This window comes from Temnothorax americanus, unplaced genomic scaffold (genome assembly GCF_048541705.1).
Source record: "Temnothorax americanus isolate GAGA-0224 unplaced genomic scaffold, ASM4854170v1 Scaffold57, whole genome shotgun sequence".
NCBI lineage: Eukaryota > Metazoa > Arthropoda > Insecta > Hymenoptera > Formicidae > Temnothorax > Temnothorax americanus.
The window spans coordinates 510349-530196 of NW_027509721.1; the positions used below are offsets into that span (position 1 = coordinate 510349).

At 37.5% G+C, this 19848-nt stretch overlaps 1 long non-coding RNA gene across 2 annotated transcripts; it reads left to right on the plus strand.

Moving 5' to 3' along the window:
* Positions 1–7939: 7939 nt before the first annotated feature.
* Positions 7940–12257, plus strand: LOC143904741 (uncharacterized). 2 transcript variants are annotated; one of them, XR_013259030.1, is made up of 3 exons: positions 7940–9269; positions 9388–10178; positions 11070–12257. It is a non-coding gene; the product is annotated as an uncharacterized LOC143904741 (long non-coding RNA). The 2 variants fall into 2 exon arrangements; XR_013259031.1 differs by lacking the exon at positions 7940–9269 and having other exon boundaries at positions 9284–9637; positions 9749–10178.
* The last annotated feature ends 7591 nt before the right edge of the window (positions 12258–19848 follow it).

Below are 19848 nucleotides of genomic sequence, written 5' to 3' on the forward strand. Positions count from 1 at the left end.
AATGATAACTCACGAAACATAACTCTCATGAAAAGCGGAGAAAGGTTCGCTTAAATGTAGCACAAATATTGGATCCACGGTACGTCTTACGTTACGGCCATAATCTGTATGATATAACGACGAATAGCAAAGAAAAAATTATTTTGCATATGTCATTCTATACAAACAAATCTTTATATTTTTATATTTAAATGTTTAAGTGTGATTGCCGCACTTATATATGATAATCTTCTTTACATTTTTGAGATCTATATTGAATATAGTCAATCGTAGTAAAAAATCTTTCAGATATTGTTAACGTGTTCTAAATTTGTTTGAACATGTTCTTCCAATTCACGTCGTTGTCGATAATTGCTAATTAGGTAATGTCACGCGCTTCTAAATGCTTCCTGGAAATTTTTTGTTATCGTGGGACAAAAAGCCCCTTGGGGAATTGGCCGTTTCCCGAAGTTTAAGCGGTGGTTTAAGAGTCGGCCGATCGTAAGTAGTTCGCGAACTCGACAACCGCTTAGGAAGTTCGGGTGAAATTCGGAGAACGCTGAAAGTGATTTCCGACCGCCGGAAACTTGCTTAAATCTCGAGATGATTTTCGGGGGTTTATGGCAGCCGTGTCGATTGGAAACTTTCACGCAGCGCGCTTCTTACACAAAATGGCGTCCCCGGAAGGTGGTCCCGGGCAGATGTTTCCAAGATTCTAAAATTTCTAGATAAAGCGAGTTATGAAATGCGCAGAAAAATGCGCATTTGAATTTTTAAAACTCCAAGGCTCGAAGTTATATCTAGCCGTTATATACCTATAGAGACTCGGAATAAAGTTTCATATCTTGAGACACACTTCAATAATAATCGCTTAGTACCGCTGATTTTTTAGAAAAAATTAATTTTATACAAGCGTGTATTACTTACTAAATAAATATGCAATACAAAGAAAATTATCTAGCATTATCTAGCATTATCAATAATAATAATAGTAAAATACAATATTTTATCATTCTTTATTTTAATACAGTTTTAAAAACTATTTTGGTAATTCTTTACAATAGGGCCCTTCCCGAATTTTGATATTTTCTTGCGGCTCTCTTGGTAAAAACCTTTGTTGTGACAGTGATAATCAGTCGGGAAACCCCGAAAAATATGTACCCTACCTATTTTTTTTACCTATTTTTACTTTATTCATTTTCTATTTTTTCCAACATGGCTTTCCGGATCTTCCGACGTTATAAATATATAGTAGTCCTACTGTTGTTTACATAAAACCGAGTAAAAGTGGGAAGAAAGGAAGATGAGAAATGTACTACGCGACGAACAAAATTATGACAAACAATGGTATTTATGCATAAAAGAGGCACACACACACACACATACACACACGGGAGGGGGTGTGGGGGGGGGGCAATAATCAAACGTCTTAATAATTCAAGCAGTTATAATAGGTATCACGCTGGGAGTTTGTTTAGTTATATTATACGGAGGAAGGGGCTCGGCCGGATTATTGATTCCCCCTTGCACCCCCCTGCGCGCGCGCGCGTGTGTGTGTGTGTGTGTGTGTGTGTGTGTGTGTGTGTGTGTGTGTGTGTGTGTGTGTGTGTGTGTGTGTGTGTGTGTGCCCCTTTTATGCATAAATACCGTTGTTATCATTTTGTTCGTCGCGCAGTACATTTCTTGTCTTCCTTTCCCTACTCGTCAATATATCCTATATAATATATCAAAGTACATGAGGGGGAGGTTAGTGACGCGCTTTAAAAGTATTTAAACTGTTTAAAGCGCGTCACTAACCTACATAGGTGTGTGTGTGTGTGTGTTCCGGTATGTCGGAAAAAATAGGTATAAAAATAGAAAAAAAATTGGTAAAAAAATAGGTAGGGTGCATATTTTTCAGGCTCCTCCGATTGATTATCACTGTCGAAGTCACAACAAAGGTTTTTACCAAAAGAGACGCAAGAAAATATCAAAATTCGGAAAGGGCCCTGCTATTTTGTAAAGAATTACCATATTTTTAAAACAGTAATAATATTTTCACATCCACAACTTCTTAAATTATCAGAGTATGGATTTTCAAGAGTGTGCTAGCTGCCAGATGCTGCATAAAATATGACACGAGGATACCTTGGAGTCGCAACCAGCAGACCGGCCCGGCATCCCAGTTGCGATTCGAGGCCACTGACGTAGGAGAACGATGTCTCGAGTGTCGTGGGGTATCTCCGGAAGCACCGAAACGTCTGCGAAACGTCGACTTGCCGGGACGGTGAAACACGACCCGAGAAGCTGCTCTGAGGAACAAACATCACCTTCGGCTGATGATACCGCGAGTAAAAATCGAGTCATACACCCATACGTTTGGAGTATGTAATACAATCGACGAGCAAAATACATTCCACCTATCCCGAATTTGATATTGGCTGATAAATCAGCGTCATAGGCCACCTTATCGGTGCGGTTATGGATATCTTTATAGGTGGATTTTGGGCGATAAGACGCGGAGGAACCGCTAGGTACACTTTTAAATCTGAAGCTTCCTGCCGGAAGCACGTACCACCGATCGATTTCTCCTATCTTTAGACGAAAAATAGTGGATACCGCGGTTGACGGAATATATAAGTAAGAGCATAGTCATAGTTTATAGTTATTGCTGACGGAAAGAAAGCGATAACATTATTTTATATATTTGTATTAGATTTGTAAAAGTGTTTTGTATTTGCGACTATAATTGTATAATAAAATAATTATGGCTCTATGGCTGGGAATTCTTATTTTTATAGTTATTATTACTATAATATTTGTCAAAATAACTTCATATGTATATATCTTTCAATTATAGTTGTTTTCATTATATTTATAGTAGTAGATATATTTATAGACTTACTATACATAAATCACAGATTATATATAGTTATAAAACTATGTACATATGATTGAAAGAATGTTTGGATACCAAAAATAACTGAAAATTATAGTAAAATTATGGTAACTGCAACTATTTTTTTCTCTCAATTATAACATTGTTTAAAATCACTACATTTTAACTAGAGTAGCTTGTTATTATAAAATAATATTATTGACGGCATTTTAAGTAACAAAAGCTAAATCATAATAATCGCCACTCAATTTCAACGTTGAAATAACAATATGAGTAAAATTCATTGCGAATGAAACACGAGAGCAGAAATGGAAGAAACCATAAGATATCCGAGCAATTTTCCGTATATGGCAATAAGTAGCAGCTGCAAGTGCAATTGAAGATGATGACAAGGAAGTGTATAGAGCACGAATGAGACCGAGAGAAGCCCGCGTGCGTGCGAGAGAGAGAAAAAGAGAGAGAGAGCGCGCAAACTGTGCAAAAAGCGTGGAATGGAACTGTGGAATTCGGAGGACGGTAGCGGTCATAACTTTGTGTCCTGTCACTTCCGACAGTAGCAGTCTGCGCAAACTATTCATCATGCATGCATGCAGTGAAGCCCGAGCTTACGGACGTGCATCCGCGAAGCTGCGCTGCCTTTACGCCGCGCGGTAGGTACGATAGAGATGCGAGTGCACGCGCGAACGTATATATACATATATGCTTTTCGTTTTCTTCGCGCGCTTTGAAGCGCGTTCTTCTTGCGGGGAAAAATATGCTGCTCCCCGTGCTCGATTTGTTCCGGTTATAAAACTCGCTCTATATTTGGAAAAGAGTCGATAGGTGCAGATAGCTGCGATTGTTGATATTCCATCAATCAATATAAAGTGTCAGAGAAATATGTGTATACTGCCAAATCTCGTTGCGCAACAGACTCTATTTGGATCTTGAAATTAAGTTTTGTTGCGCCGAAATTTCGTTTCATCCAGTTATCGCGCACGGTATATTCTGTTGGGAATTTAGAATTAAGTTTCGTTATAGTTAAATTTTGATTGTATCCGTAGTATTTGATACAAACGGATTTTCGCTGTATATCGATTGGAAACTGGGTAAATATTTTTTCATCAATTTTCATAGTGAGTTCTGTTAATCAATTATACGAAGCATTCTTTTTAGCAAATAATCAAAATTAATTTATATATTGTCAAATAACCTACATATGCTTATGTTATCTATGCATTACTCTTGCAACGGCTAATATATACAGTCTGTCAAGTAAGAGCGTGGTCGGCTTGATTTATAGAAAATTGAGTTAGCAAAATTTTGAAATACATAATAGATACATTCTATTTGATTAGAGCTAAGATGCAATTACATTAATAATGTGTCCAGTCACCATCATCGTCGATAATTGACTGACATCTTCGAGGCATATTTTGCACTATTCGTGCGGCAAGAATCTTCATATCCGACGAATCTCTCAGGATAATTGATTTAAACTGAATATTTGTCTTATGCTTAATATATGCCCAAACATTTTCGATCGGATTTGCATCGGGCAACTGTGACGGCCAATCAAATTAATTGATGCAAAATTGCTCCTTTCCACTCAGTACAAAATCTGCTCCGGTGTTTCGGATCATTATCTTCCTGCAGAATTCAATCTTCAATTTTCTTTTTCATAAACCACGAGTTGGCAGATAGTAACAAGGCTTTTTTATAGATTTCCAACATTTTGTCCGCATTCAGATTGTGTGTAAACACGTAACACAGCTTCGAAGCGCGACGCGCACGACGCGGCACTCCTGACGCCTATGCTTTGCTCTGGCAAAACTTGAACAACTGAGCTTTTCTTCGCAAATTATCAAAGAGAAAAGTATCCTCTATCGACTCATGCAAGAATCAGGAGTACAGTTTTCACCAACTGCGAGTTGTAGCGACCACGCTCTTACTTGACAGACACTGTAGTGCAAAATATGCTTCGGAGATGTCAGTCAATTATCGACGACGACGGTGAATGGATACAGTCATTATTAATGTAATTGCATCTTAGCTCTAATAAAATAGAATGTATTTGTGTATTTCAAATTTTTGCTAACTCAATTTTTTTTATAAATTAGGCCGACCACGCTCTTGCTTGACAGACTGTACTTTATTAATTTCTTTATTAATAAAAATGAAGAAAAATACTTTCTATCGGAATACCTTCTATAATGCGTATTCTCATAATACATTTTGCAGTAATACATTTTGCGAAATCTATCACGCCAACTCAAAGACACGTCGTTAAAGATAAAGAGAAGCAATTGTCGAGATAGTGCAATGACATGTCCGGAAACATCGACGTAGACTGAGTTATGATTGACGGAAGGTCATCGATCAGGCGCAACTTGGTTAAATGCACTCCGAGAGAGCTACTTCAAAGATGAAGCGCCGATCGATCGTCCCTATATCGGAGTCCGGTTCTCGTCTCACGATCAGAGTTTCCTCGTTAGAGTGCCTAACCTAACGTCGTGTGTTTTCCTTCCCAAAATTGACAGAACGACCAATAGGTCGCAACTTCCGCGGAGTGCTCAAAGACGACCGATAGCTCGATCGAGCTCAATTTGCGACAATTCTTGATTACGGCTACCGGCTATGGTGGAACGCTGGAATTTGCGAAATTAAATTAGCCAATGATCTATGGAGAACATCCCGTAGGAATTCGAAGCTGCGGTTATACTCACGGAATGCTGCTAAATAGTTTTCTTGAATTTTATTGAAGATTGCGAGTAAAAATGCTGATTATTTTATTGCTCGAGTATGTAATTAATTTCAAATTATTTTAACTACAATTTAAATTATAATTTAATCTAATTTAATAAACCATAATGTAAAATAGTTTATTAGTAAGCGCTATCAATACAAATTGAGTAATTTAAATTCTTTTTAAACGCTTTCTTTATAAAATAAGATATTGATAATATTTTGTAAAATAAGTTATCACTATATTCATACATAAATATAAAGACGTAAATTTATTAAAGATTAATAAATTAAATACAGAAAATATGGATAATACTTATATATTAATATACTAAAAGTCCATAGTATATAATTAGTAAACTAATATACCAATACATTATATACTATATACTAATATACTTATTATATATATATTTATATATATATATATATTAATATATAATATATAATAAGTACAATAGTACACATACTAATATATTTACACTAATAATAAATACTAATTATTTATTTATTTTTTCTTTTTTTTCTTTTTGTTATAGACATTTATCTCTCTGTTTAATCCACTAACCTAATCTTCATATTTTATTGAGTCTTCCTACGTCTCGTCTCGACCCGTCGTTGATTTATCTCGAGTTATTCGCGCTATTTTGTCCGAGATATATGCTGATCCCATTCACCTATTCTGATATTACTCCTATCCACCTCTCTTCCTTATTTCTTTATTTTGCTTCCTGTCTTTTCTTGTTTTCTTGAGTATTCTTCTCTCAGGAACTGACATTTTTGCTGTTTCCAATATTTGCTTCGTTTCGCACGTCTCAGGTCTTGCTTCTGCTTTATATGTCGTAATGGATCTCACTGTGCGCTTATATGTATATATTCTTACTTTAGTGTCCATTTGTAGGTGTCTATTTTTCTAAACAGGGTAATTAACTAATCTTTTTTCCTAAAAGACTTATATGTTTATGACTTGTTCAATTATTCTGTCGTTAACCACTAATTCTGGACTCTTTTGTTTAACTATAACTATTGTCGTGGTTTTCTCCGCAAAGATTTTCATACGTTTCGCCATCAGTTTTCTTGAATTTCATTATTAATCTTTACAGATCGTCCTTGTTTTCAGCAATAATAATCGTTTCATTCGCGTAATACACTATAGTTGAATTTTTCTCGCCCATCTTATAAATAGAAAGACCCTTCATTCCGGAGACCTTATCTTGTCCATAATCAAATAACAGTCGGCTTGACGAATCCCCCTGATGTCTAACGCCTTAGTCACTGATACTTGGTCCGTAAGTTCTCTATCTACTTTTATTCTCACTTTATTTTTCTTATATGTCGTGGGTCGTCTGTGTCAACGGACACTTGTCTCTCTAATAAAATATCTAAGACGTCATAAACTGAATTCTGTTGGAGGCTTTTTCCAGATTTATCGGACACATGAAGGCCGGTTTGTTGTATTCCAAAGTTTTTTTGTTTTACTATAGGGTAACTGGGGGAAATATGCCAGTGTGGAGAATATGCCACTTGTTATGTTTAACAAAGCTACGGCTAGGGGAGCGTTGTTGTAAATACTGTGAAATTGTTAAAAATATTATATCTGACGTTTTGCCCAAGTTTTACTTACTTCCTGTCAGTATTACAGTTTTTATAGAGTAAGTACAGTATGACAAGTATGACAACGTGCTTTTTAGAATTTTCTTAGGATTTTATTGAAATTGTAATAAAAATATTCTTTCACATGTTTTTAGACAAAAATGCCCTTTTAAAGTTAAATTACTATACATGTTTGTATATGTGGCATATTACCCCCACATGGGGGTAACACTTTTGCAACACATTTGTATTTCTTTCTTTTTAATAGTAAAGAATCAAAATATTTCATTAAAACTATATATAAATAACAGATAAAAGAAGGAAAAAGAAGACCAGTATGCAAAGATTCCTCAAAAAGAAAGAAAAATAGGAAAAAAATCATATTTTTCGTGAGTGTGGCGTATTCCCCCGAGTTACCCTATACCTGTTTTAGTATAAACATTGCATCCGTGCATGATTTGCCACTTTTACATTCTTGTTGTTCGTCGTTTAATGCAATTATTGCTGTTCAATTTTGTTATTATTTTTTGGTGACCAGTTTTATTGTCGTGCATATTAAGTTTATCCCTCTATAATTCTCTGAACGTTTTCGCGCGATCCCGTATTTATTTACATATTAATAACAAATATTAATTATTGTCACGTAAATATTAATGTAAACCTTATTTATATAAAACAAAGGAAAAGGAAATTTGATTAATTGAATTTAGCATTAATTATAAGCTACAAAATTGCACTAACGTCAAATAATGTTGATGTGATTTATATTTTTGATAAACATGTAATTAATATAATCAATCTCAAATTAAAAAACTACTGTTACAAAAGGCGGGGAATTAGATAAAAGTAGTTACAATTAGGATTTCTAATATAGATGCAAGCAACAATCAGTCATGAATCGCAGTAGTGATCGATATTTGAATAGTTCGCTAACGACAGTTCCCAGCGCAATTCCTATTTGGAGTGTGTCACAAAAATTCCAACAAGTTCCGAGAAATTGGCGGCCGACTGCGCGCTCTATTAATCCCGGTTGTCAGTTAAGGTGGTCACTGTACCGATGGCAATTTAATGACTTGAGATTGTCACTCCGCGATACATGAATGGCCCTGTGATTTCATTCGACGGTGATTTCGTTGTGTTTCATTCCGGGCTGTAATCCCCGGCTGTTATTGCGACGCACGATGCGTAAATCGTCGGTGCCAGACAACGCGGGATTGTAACTGACAACGGGATCTCATAAACGTCAACGTAATGCAAAGTGTAATTGTTGGCATAAAACAATTTTGAACTTTCGTGACAATGGCGTTGAGTGATTATATGAGTAATGGAAAAAGAAGTGGTTGATAAAACATTTGAGCTACTATTATTGAAAGAACTAGGTCGCGAACAATGTAAAAACTCTCTTGATCGTTTGATTATTCAGCCCTATACATTATGTTTAAATGTATCAGAATTCTACCCGTTGTGAGATTTTACTTAAGAGTTTTTCTATTTTCTACTTCTTTCCGTACTCTTTTTAAAAGTCGTAGAGTGAAATATCACTAAAAACGAGCGAATTGCAAGTGTAACGAGAAGTGAAAATTGAGCCTGTGCACTTGGAGTGATTCCACTCTAAAAAAGAGTGAAATTGCACACTATTTGAGTGAAAGGGTACTTTTTTCGAGTGTAGTAGATCAGTGTCCATAGAAGTGACTACTCTACAATTTTGAATGGAAAATTTCACTCTGTTAGTGTGATTTATCAGTCGATCTTTAGTGAATCGAGATTCACTATATAGCTTTAGAGTGAGATCGTATCACTCCGGTAGAGCAGTCGCTCTAAAAATTTGAGTGAAAAATTTCTACCTTATAAGTGCTCGCATTTACATTTGGAGTGACTATATCACAATTACTCTAATATATTAGTGGCAAAACCTCTCTATGAGATTCAGAGAGTATAGTTATTTATTTTCTACTTCTTTTCGTATCTTCTTTCTGGTTACGCGAAACCTCCCTCGACGAGACTCGGAGGACTCCCGATGCGAGCAGTTGTATCCAAACGTCATCGCGTCGCATCCGCATCAGAGCAGCCGTGGTTGTGTGTGAGCGATGCCCCGGTAAGTTGGCGTTTAACAAGCTATCCGGCGACGGTTATCCAACGCGTAGTTGGTATCCACATGCTGCCTCCCGGTTAACGGGAGGCAGTTAAGCGTAATATATCTTTGGTAATTATAGCCGGCGGAGAGAGAGGGATATTAGCGCGCGCGCATTGGGTGTAACGCGAGAGGGCGTGCAGCGTGACGTAAGGTGTAACCGTGTAACCGTAACTGTAACCACCACTTATCTCCGGCCAGTCGGCGTAATTGGAAACAGGATAGCTGGCTGATCGCCCTGTGAAACGCGTTAGACCGCGATTTGCGATATATATACGATTATACTCTTCCGCACCTCGTCCCCAGGTTTCAAACGCGTAAATTGTTTTCAAGTAAAATATTTTATATTCGCTACACGATAGAATATATTCAATAAACAATATCTGCTTGAACGTTATTTGAATTTGTTTAATGGCTAAAAATGGCCGTGATATTTATCGCAGGTTACGAGCTAAAGTTTGCAACGAATTCTGACGTCAATTTTATAAATAATATTTCCGTAAAAAAAAAAATACACCAAAGTGCGAGGGTTGATTGCCATACAATAAGGATAAAAGTACCGCGCACTTTGCGCACCGGATATTATTTTTAGATCGACATATGTATACGTTGGCAAAATATACGGACGAAACTGGTGTTTGCATGTATACGCACGCAGCTACGTTGCGCAAATATTTGCACAAAATTTTCTCGTCGTAATTTACGACTGCCAATATTTTGTCTACTCTATTTCGTTTTTCTTTTTTTCGTCGCGCAGGGGTCGTACCTAGAAAAATATAAACTTGACCCACACATTTCGAAAGGTCGATGACGAGGGAAAATGCAATCAACTTGGCCCTTTGCGGCTACGAAGGCAGCTGTAATAATCCACAGGTAAAAGTATTTCTCGAAAATGCTACCTTATCTCAAATCGTGATTTAATAGAAAATTGCGATATTCTTCTTGATTCACTATATCTGTCTTCAATATTTTCAAAGACTCACGAGTCTATTATTATTAATGTCTATTATTATTATATATTATTATTATTATTAGTAAAAATTTCTCAAGGCTCCTTGTTTTCAATTGAATAATACATTAGCTTCGAACGAGTCCCAGTGCCGAAACCTTTCTTCCGTAAATTTGACATCAAAGTTATCGAAGGGTGGCGCGAGAAAGGGCGCGAGAAAGGGCGCGAGAAAGGGCGCGAGAAAGGCCGCGTTACTAGCCCAGATGCAAATAAGTCGTTGTAACGGCCGCGCGCGGCAGGTGGGGTCTCGCGGTAGGGCGCGGCGGACTACAAACTTCAGTTAACCATAACTGCTAACCATATCTACTAATTAACATGCGCAAAGTTTCTGGTAACACAAATAAGCAACGACAGAGAGTTACGTAACGAGGGCTTTGCTACCCTGTCAGAGGTGCTTTCCGCTATGTCTGTCTGCAGGCGTTCGCTTTTTCCCCGTTCTACCGTATCTCGACCGCTCCCTGCCCCCTCTCAACCGGGTAACCCTCAACGCGTGCAGCTCTTATCTTTGCGCGCGTTACGTTACTTATTAAAACGATTCCGTATCGCCTGAGATCGCTTTGAATGTTATTTTCCATGCAAAAAGCCACCGAGCGCGCAAGAGGAAACTGTTTCAGGGATAATGAATTCATATCCGGAGGAATATATAACGATAGATCTAGATAAAAGAATTTTAAAAGCATTTAATTAATTAATTTGTAATTTTTACAGACGTAAAGAACGTTTGGCGTTTCGTTGACTTAAGTAATTTATTTCAGCTGGACTTTACTTCGGATCGCAGACTCGGTAGAGGCTAAACATAAAGGATGGCTGTATTTTACGCTGTCGTCGACGCGTTAGGGCGAGGGTGGAAGCTATCTCTATTGCCTTCGAGGGTCGCTGACCGTCGCTTATAGTCGCTCGGTGTCGCTCCGAAAAGGAGGGAGAAAGTATCGCCCAGTTTTATTTTACTCTTAGAAGGATCCCCCCCGCCCCCCCCCCCCCAGCTACCGCCACTTAAGATCCTCGGCGAAGAAGAATCGCAACGGGAGAAAACAGGCAACTTGGGCAGTGTAAAAGGCTGATCAATTCTTTTCTTATTTTTTTCCCATAAAGAATCATTCACTCTGGCATCCATTTTTTACAGTTGGGGATTTCAGCCGCGTCAAACGCGCATCTCCACGTCGAATGCCAAATGCGTGCGCGCGCGCGCGCCTCAATAGTAGTTAGAGGGTGCTACAAGTCATACATCGTGGATACATGCGGCCGCCGCCTCTCAAGTCGATATGTCGATCCAAGTCAATTCCACGAAATGACGATGCAGCTGCTTCCCCAGTATTCGGCTGTCAGGTGCAAGCACCGTGCGACGCATACGCATGTGTACGCCGGCGTGTAGCTACGTGTGTCGCTCGCATTGATTTCGTGCCACCCCCGGCAGTATTTGCTTGACGCCGGATATTCGGGATATCTCTTAACGCGAGAGATTCTCAGAGCGTGAAATATATATATAGTAGATGTACATACATGAAATATATAGATACATATATAATGTGGATGGCACGCATTCTTTCAAACAATCCCGTCAGTTGTCGAAAAAGCGGTACTTCCTCTTTAACTTCTTGCCTGGTATCTGTAAAAGTTACCCGTTAACGGGGTTTAAAAGTTGTTGCTAAATGTAGGTTGAATTAGTCGAACAGTTACGAAATTTCTCCGGGGAGGTCAGAAGTTCGCCAGACTTTTCTCGTTAACCGAGAAATTCATAGGCCAAAGTCCGACGTATGATTTCAAGATCATCCTTATATGCCTTTGATATCGAACTCCCTAAGTTTCGGTATCTTCGGGAGCGCCGAAATTCCGAGCTGCCGGAAATTCCTGCCGGAGATACCGGGCGAAAATTTCCGCTCTTCGCGCGCGCTTAACGACCGGTTTTACGGCCATTATATTTCTATAATGCTTTAAGATCTTACTTCCACTCCCGAGAAAATTGTTAAATCACATTGTCCCCGTCGTACGCGTCATTAAAATATATGCTGTCCTTACGTTATTGTTCTTTCGCTATCCGTTATTTTGAAATGGATTGTTATTGAAATCTTTGAAATCCATTTTTCAAATCCAGATGCTGCGTATTCGCAAATAAAACGTTATCGTGAAAGCAAATTCTAACCGAGCGTGCATATACGATACATGAGGCATCGTTGGTATACTCTCGGGACAGATTGAGAACTGGAGTGCATCTTAGCCATGAGTTGTATGTTTGTGGAAAAGTAAAGAATGAAAATTTTACATAAATACGTGCGCATCTACTCTAGTCTTAATTTAATAATTCTTAATGTACAGAACTGTAAAATATTTCTAGAATAATAATGGAATACTTTTAAATCCTCGGGAAGTAGCTTTCTTTCTCACGAATGTCGGAAGTCTCTCGCGTAATGGGGGGCTTCCGGAATCTTGAAACACTGGAACTCCTACGATATTCCGATATCGTTATACAATCGTTACGTCGTTCGTGGAACTTTACCCGCCGGCGGGAAATCATAAGTTGAAGTTCCAAAAGGAATCCTTAATATTCCATTTCCATCGTACCTCGCGGCGCCGCGGCGTGGAATACAGAGAGCGAAAAGCGAGACTTCGTTTTCTCTGTGTTATCTCGGAGTATCGATATTTGCGCTCGTTTTTTTCCACGAATCTTGGATGTAACGTTACCGTAAAGGAACATAGATATATTAACACTAGAGAATCGTTGTGCACTTATATTTGAAAATTATACACATTTTGCTTAACAACAAGAGTATTGCAACATTTAATTATTGTTATGTTGAAGACTGCAATATATTGTCAACATGTAATAATACTCTCTAAAAGTCAAAGAATGAAATATCACTCAAAACGAGTGAAATGCAAGTGTAACGAAAATTGAAAATTGAGCCTGGTGCACTTCGAGTGATTCGCTCAAGAAAGAATAAAACTGCGTTGTCACTCTACTTTGAGTAAAAAATTTCACTCTGTTAGAGTCACTTATCGAGCTTTAGTAAATCGTGATTCACTGTATAGTTTTAGAATGAGATCGTTTCACTCCGGTAGAGTAGTCGCTCTAAAAATTTAAATAAAAAATGCAATCCTATCTCACGAGTACCCGCATTTGCTCAAATTTTAGTGACAACCCTCTCTTTTGGAGTGACTATCGCAATCACTTTAATATATTAGTGATAAAACCACTTTGTGATATTTCTGAGTATACTCATTAAGAGTGTTTAGCTATATTAAAAAAAATAACAATAAAACTTTTTAAAGACTTTGTCTACATAATGTGGTGCAACGTTTCTCCAGACAATAGTTTGAGTATATACACAGAAGAAAATTTATACCGACAAACACATAACCAACAGGCATAATAGCTCCAACGCAGACTGAAGCACAGAATCTAGGTTGTTCCTAAAGTGACACAGATTTACAGGATCCAATTCGTAATGGAGACGTAGCGCAGGTACGCCAGCGGAATGAATTCGGAAAAAAGCAGCGGCAGGAAAAGAGCCACAATGGAGTCCGACGTAATCCCTGCGCTGCTCGGCCGATACTGGCTATCGCCGTAAATCACATATCACCGCTGATTGGTCTTAATTTCCTTCAACTACGTGCTGCGAAATTTAAACACGCACAGCTAAAGCACAGAAATACACGACAGATCGAAACGGGCAGTTTTTCGCACCCGTCGACCTTCTGTTCTGTTCAAAAACATCAGACATGTTAAATCGGCGGAAGCTTAGAAACTCATCAATATGGTTCGCCAATTCCTTGGCATGAGTCTCGAAGCGTGTTTAATCGTGATGTATTTCTCTTTTAGACTATTTAAAAAGGACATTTTAAATGGGAAATGGCTTTCAGTTAATTTTGCTCAAATCGAAATATGTTACTGTCCTTATTTTTATAATGTGTCAACGAGCACAACTTCCTAAAATTAATAATTTAGTCGCCGCAGAGCTTCAAAGCCTTGAAATATTATAGGATTTGGAGGCAAAGCTATAACATAGAGTTCAATGTTTTACTTGAAACATTTTTTTATATTATACCTTACATTGTTTCGATAAATAGCTTAGAATAAAATATAAGTGTTGTATTTGAATGGTTGTTTCACGCCTTATTAGAACTCAAAATAGGCACGTATAAAAAAAGCATGTTTTTTAGATTTTGTGTTTAACAACATATTTCATCAAGGAAACATATTTCAAATCAATTTCGGACAGTTATGACATGACACTTGTGAGTATATCAATCATATATAATCAATTAATTATTAGCGGCTATATCCCATAATCAAACCTCACACACATTTATCAACGCCAAATTATATCCACTTATCCAGCAAAGCAACCACTACACACTCACTTAGATGAAAATAAGCTTAATACTTATTGTTAGACGAAAATAAGCTTCTGAACTCTATGTTAGCTCTATCTCCAAATTCCCCCTAATATTTTAAGGCTTTGAAGCTCTGCGGCGACTAAACTATTGATTTAAGGAAGTTGTGCCCATTGACACTTTTTATCAGGAAGATAAGGATAGTAACATATTTCAATGTCAGCAAAATTAACCGAAAGTTATTTTCCAGTTAAAATGTACATTCGTAATTTTAACATGACATCTGCTGACACGCTATTTTTAAATTTTTATTTACAATATTTATTTTTCAATATAAAAAAATATATGTATGTATATGCTTTAAAATTTGTTTACCGTTAAAAAATTAATAAAGATGTTTATATATTTCTTATATTAAAAGTTATATAATTATGTACTAAACTTCGCATAACCAGCGATGTACATAAATCTTTTCTAGAATTCTTCAAGATCAAAGATTGCTCAATCATCGTGACGGATTCCTAAATTTTGTTGCTTTCACGAAATTTATTGTCGCAACAATATCACGCCGGTAAAAAGCTTTCCCGATGATTCTCTTCTTTCATCTAGGTTTCTGTAGTTCTTTCGTAAGGACGTGTCGAAACGGACAGGCATTAGTGAAAAGCCTTGCGGTGCTTTCGTCACCCTACTCACTATGATGGAGGGTCAGAAGTACCCTTGTTCAGACATGACGTCACACAACAAACCAACCAGTCCGTAGCGGTTTTTTTTCCCCCGCGGCGCTAGTCCTACGGAAACGAGAAATCCGGAAGTACATAAAAAGCTTACGCATAAATTCGCGCCTCGATCAAATCTCGAGTAGGTGCCACTCCCGCGTGATAAATTGTTCTCTCTTTGGATTTGTTACAATGGCAAAAAAGGGTCGCGAAAAACCACGCTCTCAGGGGAGACTAAACGCTTGCCCTTTCTGTCAAAATATATGTATGTGAGTATAAAGAAATATCGTGGAAAGATTACTGTTGTAATAACGACTAACATTTACTGTTAAAATCAATGCATAATTGCAAAAATTTGATAATCAAATTTTAGGCTAACTATTAAAAAAGACATATCCAAATTCGAAAAACTTTAAAATGTATAAAAATTATTAAAATAAATTATCAAAATTATTTACGCCATTCTTACGATTATAAAAAAAAAACAATAATTTATAACAAATATAAATAAAAATTTAATTACAAGAATACTACTCAAAATTATTCGAGAGACATAAAGAATATAACTTGGTAGAAAACTGCGATATCGCATAAATAGTTATCACTTCGTTAAATCGACATTCGGAAGGGTTTCATTCGGAGCGTCGCGACAGAGGAGACGATCGGAATCCTCGCCATTGTTTTCTGCTAGCTCATAGGATAATAAAAAAGTAGACGCTGAGAAAAACCGGACGCGGAATCGGATGTTCCCGGACCCGTCGAAGGGAAAACCCTACGGTTCGGTTTGGCGGAAATCCTGAATCCCCTTGCTTCCTGCCAGGCAAGAGGATACAAAGAAACGACAGCGGAACGTGCAAGGAGCGACGGGAGGAGAGAGACTGACACGCAGAATCTTCGATGCAAGTCGGACGGAGGTAATTTTCTACGGTAGCGCAAGCCATACCTTTCTTCCCTCTTCAAGATTCTGTCTATCGACAAAGAAGGAAGACGAGCGTTAAATCCTTGAAGTAGTATGAGGAGAAGTAAGGTTTTACAGCGCAGAAGTATCGCGAGATGCATGGATCTAAAAATCTCGAGTATACACAAGGAAAGGAACGGCGGCCGTAACTCAGAACGCGGATGCAGATAAAATAAGATAAGGAGATCTACGTGCGAGAGAGCGGATCGTATATACAGCATCCCAGAATACAAAAGTCTAAGTAAAAAGATGTAGATTTCAGCAGATAAAAATCGGAAAGGGAGTAGAAACGGTGTACAAACGGCGAATCCGGCGAATTAGAAGGTATATACCTCTTAGAAACAAAAGGACTCGCGTATCCCAGGATTTGACAGATCTGTCGCTACAGCAGCTCTCAGAGTGCTGCTCTCTCTTCCTTTCCGTAGCCTCTTTTTTTTCGCTTTTCTTCTAACCCTCGCTCTTCCCCGACCGAAGGTGAATGCGCTATATAGCGCCGAGTGCTGTTTTCGTGCCACTGAATTCCACTTGCTTGTGCCGCGTGTACTTTCCCCGCCTGCCTGTGTGTGTATGTGCGCGCGCGATGAGGGAGAAGACTGGATCGAAATAATGGTGTATAATAGTCCTGCGAAGGAAGACTGAGAAACGTGCACTTCCGAGCGGATTTCTGTTTCATTTTCCTTTCTCTCTTTTTCTCCCTGGCTCCCTTTTTCTCTATTTTCTTTCGTCCTTTCATTGTGTGAAGTAAATAAAAATATCTAGGTTATCCCTTAGTAGCATCTCCGTCGCCATGTTCATCGGGGGAAAATTGATTTCCTCGAACCGAGTTGATCGTATCGATATATCCGCTGAGTGAAACGCGCGAGACGACTGTTCCGACTGTTCCGACGTTTCTCAAATCCAATAATGATTATAATTTTCGGAAAAAAAAGTTCCTTTATCAACCTAGGATTACTAATGCTTTCATAAACATCGACGGTACGTGAGATATAATAGGATTGCGAATTAAATTTCAGATTATTACTTTTCCGATATTGCGCGCGTATCAGAATACGATAAATGGAATATAAAATGGATGAGAACGGTCTTGCAAATGTTTTTCGTAATCTAGTGTACAGTTAAGCGATAATTACAGAAATACAGAACTTATATCTATAAAAATAGGGAAAGAGCAAAGAGAGATATATGAGAGAATATCAAAACGTAAAGCAAAAAAGCACGAACAGATTGTTCTAAAAATTGGAATATTCCTTTTTTGTAAAAGAAAACACAAATTGTTTTCCATATCGAAGCTTTAATTAAATACCACGATAAATATCGCGGCGTGACTTTGAAGGCTGATACGAATTGTACACCGCGGCCAATTTCTCATGGATATATGTCAAATGTAAATTCGACTTTTCGTATTCCGCAAATTTCGGCGCGACCTGCTTAGGAATTCGCATTTAGATATGGAGGAATGAAAGAAAGCCATTCGGAAGATTTATATGCGGTTCGTCCTTTCTTTCAACCGTGAATTTTTCAATTTCCCGACAAAAAGCACGACCGTGACGTGTCAATTGGCAGAAAGAAGAATTCCCTGTAATCATAATTCTGCATATTATAGGGAAGGGAAATGAAATTAATAGGCATTAATTTAAAAAATACATTTATCGCATTTAACGACAATATGTCTCTTTTCTATGTGTTCGAATCGAAACTCTCTGCATAATAGATACGTCCACATATCACATATGCGGCACTTTTTACATCCGTGTCCTACATAAGACGAGAGAAAAGAAAATATGGCTTTGTCCTTTGCGTCAAGCTCGTGAAATAAAATGCGGTCGCGTGTACCCGCGCGATATACAGCATATATACAGGTGCGCTCGCGTATAAAAGACAGGTAGAAAGAAAGGAGAAAGAGAGGTGCTGCGAGCGCGATTTAGCCCAGATCCAAACCGGGCTTAACCATTTGTTTTCTCGCGCGTTGTCTATTTTCCAATCCGAATTGAGTTTTTCTGGACGAGACTTGCCGCCGCTAGGACAATTCGCGGACTGACAAAGTCAGTTTTTGCACGTCATCGTTCGGAGTTCATCGATGTCGCGCACATTCGTTTCGGTTCGTTTCATAGGCAGCGATCAAATATAGTATGACGTTGGAGAATACCCTCGATATTATTCCGTGATAAATAATCGGCCCCGACTGCCCCTCTGCGAGTAAATGCCCGGCACGGCTTAGAACTGACACAGTCCGTTAAATATAGAGAGATCCAATAGAATTTAATGATTTTCATGGTGGTAAATACAAAATGTTTACTCTCTGAGTTCTCCGATTAAATTGAATTAAATTGATAGAGTTTATCGTGCTCTAATGTATAAGGTATAATTATATAAAATACATGAGAAACATTTGCAAATTGATATCAGTAATAATTTCTCTGCGCGAGGAAATATATTCAAAAGCTGAAATCGATAAAGAAAATCTGATATACCTATGTAAATAAAGCATTTTAATTTATATGGTAGCACATAGGAAATGGTACTTTTAAAAATTATGGATATTAATGAACAAATTTATTATTATTATTTATAATTATAGTAGCACATGAAAAATATCTCATTTACTATATGGATATATATTTAAAATATGAATATATGTGAACAAATTTATAATTAAACGCTAAACATGCATAAATTAATAGCGTTTTTCACTGGGAGAACTAGTGCGCACTGAGTGCGCACTCGTCATGGGCAACGTGTTTCACTGGGCATTTCGGTGCGCATGAAAACGGTGCGTGCTGTTTCACTGGAAAGTCTAGTGCCGAGTTTTCGCACTTTAGTGCAAGAATTCGGCACGAGCTCTGAGAGACGGTGCCAGTTTAGTGCAATATGGCTGGGCGGGATGCACGATTAATATTTGAGCTGTTAGATTTGCTTTCATCATCATCATCATCTAGCAGTGATGAAGATAATTTTTTACAAGAAAAAAATCCGCGAAAAATTCCAAAGATTGCAAACTTTCTTCAGGTAGTACATAACCTTACGGATAAGGATGTAAGCATACATATATGTACATTTTATTATCTTTATAGATTATAATTTGTATTATTATTGTATTATTATGTAAAACAATAATATGTTTTGTATAAATTAGTATCAATATTACAAATAATTATATTATTATAGTTTAAAAGTCATTTTCGCGTTACACGAACAACAGCAAGATAATAGAGATGTATGCACATTCTGGATTCTATCCATCTGATCGGAGCAAAGGAGGTAGCGAACCTACCACTCCAGAATTGGATATTTTGTCATTTTCACAAATTCTTTGTAAATTATCATTGATGTCCGATAACTTTAAAACTCATGAATCATGGATCTTTCTTGGAATTTCAGTAAAGACATCAATCAATCTTTTTCGTGCATCACATATATCCTGTAATGTAATTGCAGGAATATATATATAGCATGTATGTCAATAATTATTAACACTAATTTAAGAATTAGGCGAGTAAAGTATATATAAATTAAAATTATTTATAAAGA